The sequence below is a fragment of the Bos grunniens genome, chromosome 6, assembly GCF_055505025.1.
Source record: "Bos grunniens cultivar Pamir isolate PY7600 chromosome 6, Bosgru_T2T1.0, whole genome shotgun sequence".
NCBI lineage: Eukaryota > Metazoa > Chordata > Mammalia > Artiodactyla > Bovidae > Bos > Bos grunniens.
In genome coordinates, this window is record NC_141170.1 from 99,785,505 (window position 1) to 99,804,365 (window position 18,861).

Below are 18,861 nucleotides of genomic sequence, written 5' to 3' on the forward strand. Positions count from 1 at the left end.
CACAGCTACGACTTCCAAAAGCTTCCCTGGTGGCTCAGACAGTAAAACTTCCAAAACGGTGTTCAATAAGAGTGGTGACAATGAACATTCTTGCTTTGTTCCTGATCTTAGAAGGAATGCCTTCAACTTTTCACCATTGAGAATGATGTTAGCTGTGGGTTTGTCATGTATAGCCTTTTTTATGTTGAGGTAATTTCCATCTGTGCTCATTTTCTGGCGAGTTCTTATCATAAATTAGTGTTGAATTTTGTCAAAAGCTTTTTCTGCATATATTAAGATGATATTTTTCTTTTATCTTAATTTAAAATTTTTTATTGAAGTATAGTTGATTTACAATGTTGTGTCTATCTCTGTTGCACAGCAACATGACTTGTTATACACATATAGGCATTCTTTTTTTAATATTCTTTTCCATTATGGTTTATCACAGGATGTTGAGGATAGTTCCCTGTGTTATACAGTAGGACCTTGTTGTTCATCCGTCCTATATATAATAGTTTACATATGCTAATCTTGAACTCCCAGTTCTTCCCCCCTGGTCCTCTCCCCCTTGGAAACCACAAATCTATTCTCTATGGCTATGAGTCTGTTTTCGTTTTCTGGATAGGTTTGCTTGTGCCATATTTAGATTCCTTATGAGATTACATAAGTAATATCATATGGTATTTTTCTCTCTCTTTCTGACTTACTTTGCTTAGTAGGATAATCTCTAGTTGCTTCCATATTGCTGCAAATGCCTCAGTAGTATTCCACTGTTTATATGTACCACATCTTCTTTATCCATTCATCTGTCTATGGACATTTAAGTTGTTTCCATGTTTTGGCTATTGTAAATAGTGCTTCTATGAACATAGGGGTGCATGTATCTTTTTGAATTATAATTTTGTCCAGATATATGCCCAGGAGTAGGCTTGCTCGATATATATTAATTCTATTTTTAGTTTTAAAGGAACCTCCACACTAGTTTCTATAGTGGCTGCACCAACTTACATTCCCAGTAACAGTGTTGAAGTGTTCCCTTTTCTCCACACCCTCTCCAGGATTTGTTACTCATAAACTTTTTAATGATGGCCATTTTGACTGGTGTGAAGTGGTATCTCATGTAGTTTTGATTTGCATTTCTCTAATAATTAGCTCAGTTGGACATGACTGAGTGACTGAACTGAGCTGAACTGAACTGAATAATTAGTGATGTTGAACATCTTTTCATGTGCCTACTGGTCATCTATATGTCTTCTTTGGAGAAATGTCTATTAAAAATATGTAAAGACAACCTACAGAAAGGGAGACATATTTGAAAATGAAGCAGCAGACAAGGGGTTATTATCCATGGTGACATTTCCTAGGTGCTGTTTCCAAGTCTCTGTTAACCTGTTTCTCCCTTGAACCTTTGCTCTGCTCTGGCTGCTGCTGAGAAGACTACTCCCTATGAACTCTGGGCACTTCCATTATCTGACCTGTCAGATGAAAACCAGAACTCCCTATGGGCAAACACTGACCAATGGAAGACAGTGGAAGCAGACACATAAAATCCCTCTCCATTTGCTCTTCTTTGTCCATTTGGGGGCATCAGTTCAGTTCAGTTCAGTTGCTCAGTCGTGTCCAACTCTTTGTGACCCCATGAATTGCAGCACACCAGGCCTCCCTGTCCATCACCAACTCCTGGAATTCACTCAAACTCACATCCATCAAGTCTGTGATGCCATCCAAACATCTCATCCTCTGTCGTCCTCTTTTCCTCTTGCCCCCAATCCCTCCCAGAATCAGAGTCTTTTCCAATGAGTCAACTCTTCACATGAGGTGGCCAAAGTATTGGAGTTTCAGCTTTAGCATCACTCCTTCCAAAAAACACTCAGGACTGATCTCTTTTAGAATGGACTGGTTGGATCTCCTTACAGTCCAAGGGACTCTCAAGAGTCTTCCCCAACACCACAGTTCAAAAGCATCAATTCTTCCATGCTCAGCTTTCTTCACAGTCCAACTTTCACATCCATACATGACTACTGGAAAAACCATAGCCTTGACTAGACGGATCTTTGTTGGCAAAGTAATGTCTCTGCTTTTCAATATGCTGTCTAGGTTGGTCATAACTTTCCTTCCAAGGAGTAAGCGTCTTTTAATTTCATGGCTGCAGTCACCATCTGCAGTGATTTTGGAGTCCCCAAAAATAAAGTCTGCCACTGTTTCCCATCTATTTCCCATGAAGTGATGGGACCAGATGCCATGATCTTTGTTTTCTGAATGTTGAGCTTTAAGCCACTTTTTCACTCTCCACTTTCACTTTCATCAAGAGGCTTTTTAGTTCCTCTTCACTTTCTGCCATAAGGGTAGTGTCATCTGCATATCTGAGGTTATTGATATCCTCCCGGCAATCTTAGTTCCAGCTTGTGTTTCATCCAGCCCAGCATTTCTCATGATGTACTCTGCATATAAGTTAAATAAACAGTGTGACAATATACAGCCTTGACATACTCCTTTCCTATTTGGAACCAGTCTGTTGTTCCATGTCCAGTTCTAACTGTTGCTTCCTGACCTGCATATAGGTTTCTCAAGAGGCAGGTCAGGTGGTCTGGTATTCCCATCTCTTTCAGAATTTCCCACGGTTTGCTGTGATCCACACAGTCAAAGGCTTTGGCATAGTCAATAAAGCAGAAATAGATGTTTTTCTGGAACTCTTGCTTTTTTGATGATCCAGCGGATGTTGGCAATTTGATCTCTGATTCCTCTGCCTTTTCTAAAACCAGCTTGAACATCTGGATGTTCACGGTTCACGTATTGCTGAAGCCTGGCTTAGAGAATTTTGAGCATTACTTTACTTGCATGTGAGATGAGTGCAATTGTGTGGTAGTTTGAGCATTCTTTGGCATTGCCTTTCTTTGGGGTTGGAATGAAAACTGACCTTTTCCAGTCCTGTTGCCATTGCTGAATTTTCCAAATTTGCTGGCATATGGAGTGCAGCACTTTCACAGCATCATCTTTCAGGATTTGAAATAGCTCAACTGGAATTCTATCACCTCCACTAGCTTTGTTCATAGTGATGCTTCCTAAGCCCCACTTGACTTCACATTCCAGGATGTCTGGCTCTAGGTCAGTGATCACACCATCAGGATTATCTGGGTCATGAAGCTCTTTTTTGTACAGTTCGTCTGTGTGTTCTTGCCACCTCTTCTTAATATCTTCTGCCTCTGTTAGGTCCATACCATTTCTGTCCTTTATCGAGCCCATCTTTGCATGAAATGTTCCCTTGGTATCTCTAATTTTCTTGAAGAAATCTCTAGTCTTTCCCATTCTGTTGTTTCCCTCTATTTCTTTCTACTGATTGCTGAGGAAGGCTTTCTTATCTCTTCTTGCTATTCTTTGGAACTCTGCATTCAGATGTTTATCTTTCCTTTTCTCCTTTGCTTTTTGCTTCTCTTCACAGCTATTTGTAAGGCCAGCAGCCATTAGTGTTTCTTTATAGCCTGATATTGTAAGTGGCAAAAGAAAGGTTTACATCTCTTCAAGAAGCCAGGATCTCTGGGAAATTCACACCTTTTCACTTCTTGTTCTTCTTTGCCTTGTATTCCTTTTCTGCTTCTCTGGCATTGCCCAACAAAGCATCAGTGCTCAAGCTCTGACTCAAGCTCTATTTCTAGGTAACCTGGGCAAAGGGATATTCCAAAGTAGATTTTAGAACTGAGTATGAGTATGATTCGTGTTTTTCCTATTTTCTCAATGTGTCTTTTGTGTTCAGTAACAGAGAAGAGAATGAAGATAAGACAGAATCAGTGTTTAGCCAGTACAGACTTTGGGTTAGTTACTCTCCTCATCTTATATGTGTGTGTGTGTGTGTGTGTGTATGTATATATATATATATATACATATACACATGTACATATATAAGAAAACTAAGTTTTTAGAAAACTAAGATCATGGCATCTGGTCCCATCACTTCATGGCAAATAGATGGGGAAACAATGGAAACAGTGAAAGACTTTATGTTTTTGGGCTCCAGAATCACTGCATATTGTTACTGCAGCCATGAAATTAAGACGCTTGCTCCTTGGAAGAAAAGCTATGACCAACATAGACAGCATATTAAAAAGCAGAGACATTACTTTACTAACTAAGGTCCATCTAGTCAAAGCTATGGTTTTTCTAGGAGTCATGTATGGATGTGAGAATTGGACTATAAAGAAAGCTGAGCACCAAAGAATTGATGCTTTTGAGCTATGGTGTTAGAGAAGACTCTTGAGAGTCCCTTGGACTGCAAAGAGATTCAACCAGTCCATACTATAGGAAATCAATACTGAATATTCATTGGAAGGACTGATGCTGAAGCTGAAACTCCAATACCTTGGCCACCTGATGCAAAGAACTGACTCATTAGAAAAGACCCTGATGCTGGGAAAGATTGAGGGCAGGAAGAGAAGGGGAGACAGAGGATGAGATGGTTGTATGGCACCATCGACTCAAGGACATGAGTTTGCGTAAACTCCAGGACTCATGTCCATCGACCATGGACATGAGTTTGAGTAAACTCCAGGAGTTGGTGATGGACAGGAAGGCCTGGCGTGCTGCAGCCCAGGGGGTCGCAAAGAGTTGGACATGACTGAGCAACTGAACTGAATATATATATAATCTTAGAGTTTAGATAATTTTATCTCTATTTAACAAATGAGGAAACTAATGCTCCCCAATTTTTATTCCAGTTCCAGTTCAGTCACTCAGTCATGTATATTTAAGTCATACAGCTATTAAGTGAAAGCATTAGAATTGAAATCCAGATTTATTTGCCTCCAAAAACACATATTTCTCTTTAACCAGTCAATCCACTTAAATTGGTAATAGGATATGGTGTGCAAGAACTGATTTTAAGTGGCTTATAAGCATAAATAGATCAAGATTCAAGGAGAATTTACAAGTGGTTATCCTCTGGATGCCACTCTGCTTGAACTTAATGCTATTCTCTGTCTTTATAAAAGAGTTAGTTTTTGCTAAGTGTTGTGGAGTTGAACTAATCTGACCTCAAGCTGCTGTAACTGATACACAAAATCCATGTATTTATGATTCAGTGTGTAGCTTTGCCAACCCAGTCTTGGCATTTGCCATAAAGATTTTTTTTTTCCAAATGACAATAACAGTACCTATAGACTTGTCATTTTTAGTGTTGTTTTGATGTTATTTCCAAGGCAAAAAAACAGAGAAAATTCTAATATTCTTCCTTGATGGGGAGTCATTTATGTGTTATCTTAGTATTGATTAATCCTGGATAAAATATTAATTATCTCATATATCTATTCCGTTAGATATATGAGAGATTATATGCACTTAGTGAAATAAGCATTAGGCATCACAGGAATTCCCTAGTTCAGTGTTTATATATATATATAGCTTCCTTTGACTTTATCTTAATGTTTGGTCATTTGGGGTCTCCTGGCTTTTTACTGTAACATTTTTAAGAGGGAGTTGTATAGAAATGATTAAACAACTTTTGCTTTACTAATCATTTACCCTTTTCCTTTCTGATGTCAATAAGAATCCAAGAGTTAATTTAAAACACTGCATGATGCCCTATAATTTTTTCTGGAATAAATTGTCTTACTTATGAACTTACCTTAAAAAAAAAAATCGCCTAGGAGAAATTCTTCCCAATAGTCTTCATGGAAGGTGCAAAGTCATAAATTAATAATAAGCATGCTCTAGAGAAGCCCATAATCATGCAGGGGATTTCCATGTTATATTATCTGTCTTTCCTTGGCCAACTCTTGCAAAATTTGTCTTTGTGAGAAAGATTAACAGATGTGTTTGAATGAATCCTCCTTTTAGAATAGAGTGGGGTTAACATCAGTCCTTTCATTTAGATGTTTTGTGTGACATTTTCTTTCTCTCTTTGGGAAGTGAAATAACTTATTTTGAGCTCACTCTTACAATGATTCATCATCCTGTTATAAAATTATGGAAGTTAGAAGTTATGATTTATTGAGAAAGCTTGGAAAAGAGCTCCAACAGTTGTGAATATAATATCAGTAGTTCACATTCTTCAGAAAAAAGGATATTTTAGGGATAATATGATTTAAGATGTTTTAACAACTCAGAAACATTGCTGAGTTTCAGCAGTTAATGGACCTTTATGATATCTCACATTCCTGATTAGATTTTAGCCTAATCCTCCAATGCCAATGTTTGAAATGAAAAGTCAAAAGACAACTTTTATGCATACCCTGAGACCTATGCTCTCACTCTAGTTTTCAAGGATTTAGGAGAAAAAGGTAAGGAGATTACACGTGGAAAATATAAAACAAGCCTGTGTGTGTTTCTGCCTTCTAATGCATGCAGCTATGCTTGTCTCCTTAACTATCCCCCTGTGATACAGGTGTCAAATCACATTCTATACTAGATGTTCCTGGACTTTATCCTTAAATGTTTACTTGTTTCCTGCCCAAACACTCTGCTTGTAACCCCTCACTTGACTCTGCAATCACCTATAAAATATAAGCCGTGTAATTACTTTGAAAGATGTTTCTCCCTTTGTTATATAAGAAAATGTGTTAAACCACGTGTGGTGAGATATGGTTATTTGAAGTTTTATCAAATGTACTTGCTGTTCTCTGTACTTATCTTTTCTCCCACCTCTCAGCATTTCATACAGTCAGAGGTGTTCCTCTAAGGTGAGAAACATGGAGCAGAAAGTAAAAAAAAAAAGACCTTTTAATTGCCCCAATTTTAATCTTTGAATTGGCAAACTTAGGGAATATAAAATCCATGATGCTATAGAAGAAAGTCTTCTTTTCTACCTACACTGAAAATCATTCCCAGGACAAGGGGGAAAGATGAGAGAATGAGGGAGAATAAATCATTTTCTGCTGACAGATCCCATAGAAAGAGTTTTGCTGTATTCCAAAAGGAGGAGGAAAATGGTATCACAAATCCTCAGATAAGTCCAGGTACCTGAGAGCAGGAGAGCCCTATGTGACTACCTTCCCCAAAGCACTCCAAGTAGAGACTGGGAGAGTGGAGATACTCTGGACAGACTTCTCTGAATTAGCCTCATAGTTTCCTAAGGCTCAGAGTTTATGGGAGCAGTAGAAGCTATCATGTGACAAAGTCTAGCAGTGATCTGAATAAATCAGTTATGGGGAAAAAGGTGGGAATGTGTATTCCTTAACAGATGAGCTGTCAGTATGAGTATTTGAGATCACCAGTGATACACTGTACAACCCTTCCAATTTACACTGATACTCTGGCCTTAAATTTAGGTGTAACTCCAAAGACAGGATAGGGAAGACTGAGATTAAATCTTCAGAATTTCATGGACTAGACCTCAAAAAAAAAAAAAATTCAATTATAGGGAAGAATGTAAATTTCTTCCTGTATTTCACACTAGTATCTGTAAGAGTAAAATTTGTATCCTTTTCCCCATCCTCTCCTGCCTACCCTCCACATTCTACCTCTTAAAACACTGAGCATCCTGGCCTGACATCCTCGCCTCACTCCAGGTCCTCTTGACTGAGCCTTTTCTGAGTCTCAGGTTCCCTGTGTACTCCTCTACATGAGGAGAGGTGCAGACAGACCCCTTGGCCTGATACGGCAGGGTGCTCAACCATTGCATGAAGTTTATGGTCAGTTAAAAATAAGCTGCCACTTGATAAATGAAAAGAGAAGTCCAGAAGAAGGAAATAGTCACTAGCCATTACTAGTTTATTCTCAGTGTCATGCTAGTGTTAAATACCACTAGCTAGTTAACAAATAGTTCTTTAAAAAACACCCCAATGTTAATAATGTTAGCTTATGCCATCCATGGGGTGATTTCAAGCTAGCAACTTAGGATGTAGATGGTAGATGCAGATATAGATGGATGAACGATGGGCGGGTGAGTAAATGCATGAGGGGATGTATAGGTAGGTACATGTATAGATGTACAGGCATAGATGTGCATGATGGGTGTATAGATGGGTACCTGAGATAGGTACCATGAATAGATGAGTAGATCTATGAATAGATAGGTGGAAAGGTGTATGGATAATGTATGGAAGGGAAAATGGCAGATAGTTGGATAACTGGATGACTGAAGTAAAAAAATCTCTGGACACTATTCTTAAAAAAAAAAAACAAAAAACTAGTGAGCTGGCTGGTTTTAAGCTCCCACTGTCACTGAATGTAAAAATGGGAGGGAAATGATCAAAATCATTCCTCATATGTTTGTACCTGCCAGTTCCAGTCAGTCAGTGGCAATTGTCAATATGTACATGAGAAGATATCTTCCTTTCTCAGTGATTTTCAGGTCCAAATGTGGAATTTCTGTTGGTTTCACTGATGGGTGTAGACTATTTCTGAAGCAAAGAAAAAGTCTAACATAAAAAATTGTTTTTAACAGGAACAATACATATCCTTGCAAGTAGTTGTATGTATTAAGTATAGTCTGCCTCATCTGGGGGATGAATTTGTGTTTTATTTTCCTTCACCCTTGTTGCTTAGAAATTATATTCAGTAATAGCATTATATTGGCAGGTTTCAGGACGAACAGGTGAAGCAGAATCTTTTAGACACAGATTTATTATTCAGGATCAACATTATTGGTTATTCAGGATCAATATAACCAGAACAGACACAGAAATCACAAAGTTCAGGACAAAAGCACAGAAAATGGGAATGGCTCAAGATAAAGATGTTTTTGTATATCTAGTGCTTAAGGAGAAAATGATACAGATTCTGTTCTAAGATATTAAAGGTTCAGGCTTATCTAGAGTTTACATTTATTAGGTTGTCTAATTATAACCTAGAGACAATGCAATATACTTTTTAGCCTTTATTTTAATATGTTTATGGTTTACTTTTTGCCACTTTTCTAAGTGTATTATATGTATTACTTAACCAATTATCAGAACAATATGAGACAAGTACTATTATCACCACCTGTATGTTATAGATGGAAAACTAAGGCTTAGGTTAAGTAACTTGTCCAAGGATCACATCTTTCTACTTTCTGTTGAATGATATCATCACTGATAGAAACAATAGTGTTTATCCAGTTTTCTTTAGAGGATAATTTCGTAGAATGATTTTCTGCTCATCACTTTACTCTGTCTTTCCCTGGTACATAGTGAATTGATTGACAAATACTTGTTGGGTAAGTGAATTAATCCTTTGCTTCATTTTCTGGATTTGCCCATTTTGATTACTGAGACAACTGTTATAGTTTATCATCCTTCTATTTCTTTATCTGTTGGTTCATTGAACAATAGTAGTTTATCAATATTTACAAAAAGTCACGATGAAGTTGTATTCTCAGTACTTACATAGTAAGTTTAAAACAAAAACAGACAAATGAAAAACTAATTTATTTTTTAAAAATTTCCCATCATAATTGGATTCTATAAATTACCTATTGAAATATGTTTTTTAATTCATACAATTTTGAAGGTGGGATAATTTGATGAGAGCATTAGGCAGCTTGAAAGAAGATGATGAATGAAGTGAGAAAAGGTAAATGGAATCTATGGTTAGTGGCCCCAAAATATAGTATTAATATACATTTTAACATTCTCAATTTCTATGGCTTCTGTAAAGTCACAGCATTAAAGAATTTTTTTGTTTCTTATGAGTTTATTTAATGCAGTTAGAGGGGACACTAAATATTATAGGAGAAAAAATTTATTTCCTACTATCTAAAAATAGGAATGTGTGGGTTAGGCAGAGAGAAGTGATCCCCATACCCAATTCACAGTGAATCATTCATGTTGACCATGTGTACCACAATCAACTCATGTAGTCTACCACAAAGAGCCTGATGGACACAGATTTTAGAATATGGACCTGGTGAGCTAGAATTGGCATAGTACTACAATATCCAAATTGTCTGTGTTACCACGTCTCCCTTTTCTCATACACCGATGAAACACCAGTCAACAGGATTTATTCATTTATTTCCTTTCTAACTCTTCTCCTGAAATAAAATTGATCATAAAGTTAAAGCTGAGTTCAAACAGTGTCTTAAAAACATAAAATGGGGTCAAAGGTGAATGGGCTTCCCTGTGGCTCAGAGGGTAAAGCATCTGCCTGCAATGCGGGAGACCCGGGTTTGATCCCTGGCTTGGGAAAATCCCCTGGAGAAGGAAATGGCAACCCACTCCAGTATTCATGCCTGGAGAATCCCATGGATGGAGGAGCCTGGTAAGCTACAGTCCATGGGGTTGCAAAGAGTCGGACACGACTGAGTGACTTCACTTTCACAAAGGTAAATAATGTCAAAACAGTTTCTAGTTACTGGTTTTCACATTACTTCATAGCACTCTGTCTCTCAACAGCACTATCCTTCCTCTGCTTTCCCACCCTTTCCCCCTTTCCTGTGCAACTGAAGATCAGAAAAGGATACTTTATGTAATGATATATTATTTCAGTCTTTGCCTGGAATTTTCTGTGATCTTTGCCAGTGAGTTCATTCCTATTAACAAACCATCGTTTTTCTATTTCATGCAATCAGAATAGAGGTTGTGGATCCAGCATATGATTAACTACTGGTTGCTATTTGCAGAAATTTTGTATTTGTGCTGACATGTCTTGTCATTTATGTGAAAGGCATTTCTGTTCTAATGACCAGATTGTTGGGGAAATAAATTATAAACGACTAACTCAAACAGTAAAATAAATGGCTCTCTAATTATTTTCAAAAAAAAAAAAAAAGCTAGCAGATGTTTAAGGGTTCAAATTAAAATGTCATGGAGTGACTGATGCTGAGGTAACTGCATCACGCAGCTTTAGTTTCATCACCCTATCTATCACGGAATCATGTCAACATAGCATCATCATGTCAGTTATGCACTTAACAAAATATGAGGGAAAACACTTTCATAAGCCTGGCAGTAAACTATAGACTACTGAGTCTATAATTATAATGGTAGATATTTATTTTTCAAGTAGGTTTGAAAAGTTGACTATCTCTTCAAATTTGAATGTTTATAGAGAAGGAGAACCATTTATCTCAGGTACTGAAGCCACTTTTAAGGGGCTTATCCTCAGTAAAAAATAATAATTCATGAACCTGTTAACACAAGGAAGCTAGAAAGACCCAAAATAGGAATCCCCATTCTTCTATTTCCTCTGCTAATGAGATAACAATACCTTCTGTATGTGTTTGCATGGTACTTTGTTGCTTTAAAACCACTTTCTGTGCACATTTCCTCATTAAATATGCACAATGGATTATCATATGATATCATTCCTATTTCTTAGGTGGAAAATGATAAAAACTGATTTTTTTTTAAGATCACAAAATTAGAAAACTAGAAGACTCAGAACACAACTTTATATTCTCTGACTCAAAGTTTAAATCTGTTCCTACCATCTTTGGCTTTTTTAATGACTGTACGGTTATATATACTAGGAACTTAGTGGAGAGGTATCAGTCATTTGGGTGGATAGCCATCTGATCTAATTATATACCAAAGTTGATCTCAATCATGAAACAGCAAACATAAATACTTAAGAAAACAAAAGAATACCTAGTTTTGTCTATACAATCACTGCTAATATTTAGATATATATTACGTTGGATATTTATTTTCTGATAGTGTGGTAATACATGAGGTACTGAGAGATATTAGAGGATTAGGGAGATCTACCAGGGGAAGATTGTGGCTCATTGTTCTCTCTTGGACCAAAGAGAATTTTGAAGTCTAAGAGTTTATTTGAGTGAAGATGAAACTAACAGGCCAAATGAGTAATTTAACCCAAGATAGAAAATTGGCCCAATTATATAATCAAAAATTTTTTCTCTTATTTGTTTTTCAATATCCCATTCTCTATTCAAAAGAGTTAATGTAAATATTTTATTTCCATTATGTTACATTTGCCAAATTGGATATGGAGAGTCACATTTGGTATAACTTGCTATTTGGGGCTGTCAGTATTATGTATCCAGGAAATGTTCCCTAAAAGAATAAAGTTCATGCTCGGCTTTTAAAATTCATGTATATATTAAAGAAAACAGAACCTCTATATTTTCTTTATTTTATATATATATAATATTATACATATTATATATGTATATGCATATATTCTTTATATTTTTATATTTTACTATATGTATACATAAAAATATAAAAATATTCTTTTGTGAGAAATAGTTAGTGTACTAGAAGTTTTAAAAGCTTTCTGATGTTTATGTTAGTGCTGTGTTTTTATCTTTCCAGATTTAGGATTATATTTAAGTTCAGAACACTGAAACATTAGGTATAGTTTGATATTATACTTGCCATGCACTCTCATTCCATTTATTTTTGCTGTTGGTAAATAGTGGTGCTTCCTTTTTCATCTGAGTTCTGTTTTGAAAGACAATCAAAATGAAGAGAGCTGAAAAAATGGTTTAAAGTGTCTGTATACACATTAAGTCCAGTTGGCATTCAATAAATTGAACATATTTCAAGTGTGCAACATGATAAATTTCCACAACCCAGTCACTGTCTGTGCTCCAGTCACTGTCTGTAAGTTCATGAGAATGCTGACTGAGCCCAGTCTATTCCCAGATTCATAAGGAAAAAACATATTGTTACTGTATCAAGTTGCTGATTTGGAGTGATCTGTACATAGAATACAGAGGAGACTGGAAAAGTTAATATTGTATAGATGTCAATTTTCCCCAAACAGATTAATAGATTCAATACTATCTCAATAAAATTCCAGCAAAGTGTTTTGAAAGAAATCAAAAAGATGATTCTAAAACGTATGTGGAAATGCAAAGAGTCAACAATAGCCAAGGTAATCTTGAAAATGAAAGCATAAAAGTTGAACATTTGGGACTTTCCTGGTGGTCAAGTGCTTAAGCATTCGCCTGCCAATTTAGGGGACAAGGGCTTGATCCCTGGTCCAAGACGATTCCACATGCTGAGGGGCAACTAAGCCCCTGTGGCAAACTATTGAGCCTGCGCTCCGGAGTCAGCGAGACGCAACTGCTGAAGCCTATGGGCCCCTGGGCTTGTGCTTCACGAGGGAAGCCACCACAGTGGGAAGCCCGTGCACCGCAGAGGAGCCCGTGCACGCCCCAGCTAGAGAAAGCCTGCGTGTGCGCAGCAACTAAGACCTAGCACAGTCAAAAATAAATTTAAGAAGTTGAAAATTTGAATTACTAGATCAAGTTTTAAAATCAAGACATTTAAAAACTGAGGCAGTTAAGGCAGTGTGGTGTTGGGACAGTGATAACTATAGAGAGCAATGAAGCAGAGTGCATACCAGCATGATTCACGACTAAAGAGCTCTTGCAATGTGTTAGAGATAAGATTTTTTAAAAAAAATAAACGATACTGAGTGAATTGCATATTCATAAAATAAGATCACATGTCTCTCAGCATACAAAAAAATATGAAAGGTAAAACAATAGAGCTTCTAGTAGCTAAAATAGGAGAATATCATAACTTCAAGAGTAGGCAAAGACTTCTTAAATGGTGTATAAGCAGTGTGTGTTTAAACAATGGCCACTTTTGTTCATCAAAAGACACCAGTAAGGGCAAAAAACCCTAGTAAGTCATGGAGTTAAGAAGATATGTGGATATATTTAAGAAAAGACTTGTTTCCTTTGCATATATCAGTTCTACAAATCAATAACAAAATAATAGATAAAGTAAATGGGCCTAGAATCTGAACAGAAATTTCACCAAAAAATGCATATATAAAATAAATATGTGAAAAAAGACTTAACATCGTTATTTTTCAGGGAAAACCAAATTTTTAAAACCCTATGAGATACCACTACAAGCTCACCAGAATTGTAAAAATTTAAATATATATATATTCCAAGTGTTGGCAATAATGTGGAGAATCTGGGTACTTCCTACACTGCTTTAAAAGTCATTTGTGAATAAATGTCCTGCAACATCTGCTAAAGCTGAACTTCCATGTATCCTATGATTCATCACTTCCACTTCTAGGTGTATATCCAATAGAAATGAATATATATTTGCACCAACATTCAAGAACATTCATGACAGCATGATTTAAACTAGTCTGCCCCTAGAAATGACTCAAATGTCCTTCAAAATTCCAATTGATAAATAACTGTGGTATATTCATACAGTGGAATACAACATGGCATGGGGAAATAATGAATTTCTAGACATAGAACCATAAGGAGAAATATCACAAATAATGTTGAATGATAAAATTCGGACACAAAAGTTCTTACCTGAGGTGGTGGTGGTGGTGGTGACCCCTAAAAGGATGAGGATGCCAGTAATGATATATTTTGTTCTGGGTGGTAGTTACAAATATCTAATATAAAAATTTGTAAACTTAAAATTTGTGCACTTTAGACTATGAATGTATTTTATGCTTCAACAAAAATAGTACAATTTGGAAAATATAGTTCTGACCCTTGCCAGAGTTCCTTTTTAAGTAATATTTTCCATATTTAAAACAGGATAGTGAAAAAGTGTTCCATATCTATTTCTTACAGAGAAAAATCCTTTTGTATTCTCTGATTTATGCTACTTGACACCATTTTGAGAAATCATGGTTATTTATAATTCAGTAAATCATTAATCACATGAATAAATCTACTTTAGTTTTATGGTGGCAAAATAAATCAAACCCCATATTTAAGAAAGTCAGGAGATATCTCAAGAGAAGCAGAAACTACTAAGTGGTGGTTTGACTAATTAATATATTTTCTTAAACATGTCTTTTATAATCAAGGGAAAAATTACTCACCCTGAATTTTTCTTTAAGTCTCACTAGTGTAATTGAATTGTAATATAAAGGCCCATTTTTTTTTCAATCCTTCCTAAAACACTTTCTGGAAATAAATCTGTGTGAAGATAGCAGCCAAGTATCCATAGTGTTATGACTGCATTCATTTCAAGTGTTACAGAGTTCCATCCAGAAAGAACTGACCAAGTTATCTTAGATTTAAAAAGGAAGAAACCACTGTCTTCAATTTAGAATCCTACAGAAAATTATGAGCTATAAATTAAGAAGAAGACGTTTTCAAGCTCCTCATTCTGTGTGGCTATTATAGAATTCCAGCTCCAAAATGCTGCATTAAGAGGAATTTATCCCCTAAATTACTTAGAATAACTTTTGATGTTTGTTTTAACAGAAGCTTCTCTTTACCCAGAGAAATGTGCAAAATCAAATTTCCTTTGAAAAACAAAGACTTAAAATGAAAGGAAAAGTTTTCATTGCTGTCAAAGTTGAGGGGGAAATGTTTTGGAAGTTTTATGAAATGTAGCACCTCTAAAGTCATTCCATTCTTTGTCGAAATTGCAGGTACAACTTGTAATAAGAGTGAATTTGAATTTAATTTGAATCAGAGTGATTTAATTTGGAAGTGCAGTCACTTTCATATTGGAGTCCCCACAATTTTAAGTAATGATAATATCTGAGGAAGGAGATTTAAATATGCTAGCTTTGGTGGAAAGATAGTCTCCTGCTTGTTCTTAATGTAAAATGAGATTTTTATTAAATTTATCCAGCTTTGAAATCACACGTTTTATGTGATAATCCCCATGTTATCTCCTAAGGATTTCTTCAAAGTCACATTTTTTAGTCATGTTTAACCTAGTAATCAAGGAAAAAAATAATCTCTCATAGGAAAGTATAAATTAAAACAGCAGATAGAAAATGATATTTAAGCTCAGTATAATGATTCCTTTTTGGATAATAAGAGAGAGGTGGAAATAATTTTCCTTAATAAGATAGTTAATTGATGAAAGTACAAAATCCATTGGCGCCAACTAAAAAAATGTTTTAATTACCATATAGGAATTTCTTTAAGATGTAACATCAAATTTCAGGATGTGATCATTTAAAAAACTGATATTATGATCTGATTGTTTCACTTTGGATGCCAATTTCAGAAATAAATTATATGGAAGATGTGTTTTTAGTATGTGCATCTTTGATTTCAAAAGATAAAGGAATGTACTTAAAATTATTATTTACTCAGTAAATAGGCTTTTTTCTAAAGTTGTGTAAGTATTGTATGTATGCATATGTATGGGTACATGTATAAGGTGGGAGTTCATGGTCTGAGCCACAGTCAGCTCCTGGTCTTGTTTTTGCTGACTGTATAGAACTTCTCCATCTTTGGCTGCAAAGAATATAATCAATCTGATTTCGGTGTCAACCATCTGGTGATGTCCATGTATAGTCTTCTCTTGTGTTATTGGAAGAGGGTGTTTGTTATGACCAGTGCATTTTCTTGGCAAAACTCTATTAGTCTTTGCCCTGCTTCATTCCATATTCCAAGGGCAAATTTGCCTATTACTCCAGGTGTTTCTTGACTTCCTACTTTTGCATTCCAGTCCCCTATAATGAAAAGGACATCTTTTTTGGGTGTTAGTTCTAAAAGGTCTTGTAGGTCTTCATAGAACTGTTCAACTTCAGCTTCTTCAGTGTTACTGGTTGGGGCATAGACTTGGATTACTGTGATATTGAATGGTTTGCCTTGGAAACGAACAGAGATCATTCTGCCATTTTTGATACCAAAGGAACATTTCAGAGATACCAAAGGAACATTTCATGCAAAGATGGGCTTGATAAAGGACAGAAATGGTATGGACCTAACAGAAGCAGAAGATATTAAGAAGAGGTGGCAAGAATACACAGAAGAACTGTACAAAAAAGATCTTCATGACCCAGATAATCACGAAGGTGTGATCACTGACCTAGAGCCAGACATCCTGGAATGTGAAGTCAAGTGGGCCTTAGAAAGCATCACTACCAACAAAGCTAGTGGAGGTGATGGAATTCCAGTTGAGCTATTCCAAATCCTGAAAGATGATGCTGTGAAAGTGCTGCACTCAATATACCAGCAAATTTGGAAAACTCAGCAGTGGCCACAGGATTGGAAAAGGTCAGTTTTCATTCCAATCCCAAAGAAAGGCAGTGCCAAAGAATGCTCAAACTACCGCACAATTGCACTCATCTCACACACTAGTAAAGTAATGCTCAAAATTCTCCAAGCCAGGCTTCAGCAATATGTGAACCGTGAACTTCCTGATGTCCAAGCTGGTTTTAGAAAAGGCAGAGGAATCAGAGATCAAATTGCCAACATCCGCTGGGTCATGGAAAAAGCAAGAGAGTTCCAGAAAAACATCTATTTCTGCTTTATTGACTATGCCAAAGCCTTTGATTGTGTGGATCACAATAAACTGTGGAAAGTTGTGAAAGGGATGGGAATACCAGACCACCTGATCTGCCTCTTGAGAAATTTGTATGCAGGTCAGGAAGCAACAGTTAGAACTGGTCGTGGAACAACAGACTAGTTCCAAATAAGAAAAGGAGTTCGTCAAGGCTGTATATTGTCACCCTGCTTATTTAACTTCTATGCAGAGTACATCATGAGAAACGCTGGACTGGAAGAAACACAAGCTAGAATCAAGATTGCTGGGAGAAATATCAGTAACCTCAGATATGCAGATGACACTACCCTTATGGCAGAAAGTGAAGAGGAACTCAAAAGCCTCTTGATGAAGGTGAAAGAGGAGAGTGAAAAAGTTGGCTTAAAGCTCCACATTCAGAAAATGAAGATCATGGCATCCAGTCCCATCACTTCATGGGAAATAGATGGGGAAACAGTGGAAACAGTGTCAGACTTTATTTTTCTGGGCTCCAAAATCACTACAGATGGTGACTGCAGCCATGAAATTAAAAGACTTACTCCTTGGAAGGAAAGTTATGACCAACCTAGATAGCATATTCAAAAGCAGAGACATTACTTTGCCAACAAAGGTTCGTCTAGTCAAGGCTATGGTTTTTCCTGTGGTCATGTATGGATGTGAGAGTTGGACTGTGAAGAAGGCTGAGCGCCGAGGAATCGATGCTTTTGAACTGTGGTGTTGGAGAAGACTCTTGAGAGTCCCTTGGACTGCAAGGAGATCTAACCAGTCCATTCTGAAGGAGATCAGCCGTGGGATTTCTTTGGAAGGAATGATGCTAAAGCTGAAACTCCAGTACTTTGGCCACCTCACGCAAAGAGTTGACTCATTGCAAAAGACTTGATGCCGGGAGGGATTGGGGGCAGGAGGAGAAGGGGATGACAGAGGATGAGATGGCTGGATGGCATCACTGACTCGATGGATGTGAGTCTGAGTAAACTCCGGGCGTTGGTGATGGACAGGGAGGCCTGGCATGCTGCGATTCATGGGGTCACAAAGAGTCAGAAACGACTGAGCGACTAATCTGATCTGATCTGATAAAGTGGGAGGAAATGGGAGGCAAGAGGTACTGGATCCTTATACTGCAATTGCTTTTTCCCAAACTGGGACAAAAACTCCTCACTAAGCTAAAGCATAGTGCTTCAGATTTCTCCTGTGTGTACGTGGTCTCCTAATTTTTCTGCTAGTTATTTTGTTTTCTTTTAAGGGGTACTTCCTCTTTCTTCTTGCTTAAATGAAATAAATGTCAGTCACTTAGCAGTAGCAATATTTGACCAAATAATGCTCAATTTTCATAGAAGTGTGTTGTTTGTTGTCATCAGTCCAAAGATTATCACTATTATTTGATGTATAACAGAATTCTTCAAATTGACATGAAAATATTTTGCTTTTCTTTAATGGCACTAGTTCATTAATAAAAATTTTAATTATATACTTATTTCCTCTCACATACTAGAATAATAGATACCTATCCAAGAAGATATTATCTATATTAGAAGCAAAATTAAAAACCCCTTGAAGTTAGTGTCTCTGCTTAATTGATCTTTGTACACTTCAGTGTACAAAAATGAGATAAAATCAGCCAGTCTTAAGGGAAATAAATCCTGAATACTCGCTGGAAGGACTGATGCTGAAGCTGAAGCTCTAGTATTTTGGTCATCTGATGTGAACAGCTGACTCATTGGAAAAGTCCCTAATGCTGGGAAAGAGTGAGGAAAGAAGAAGAGGGTGT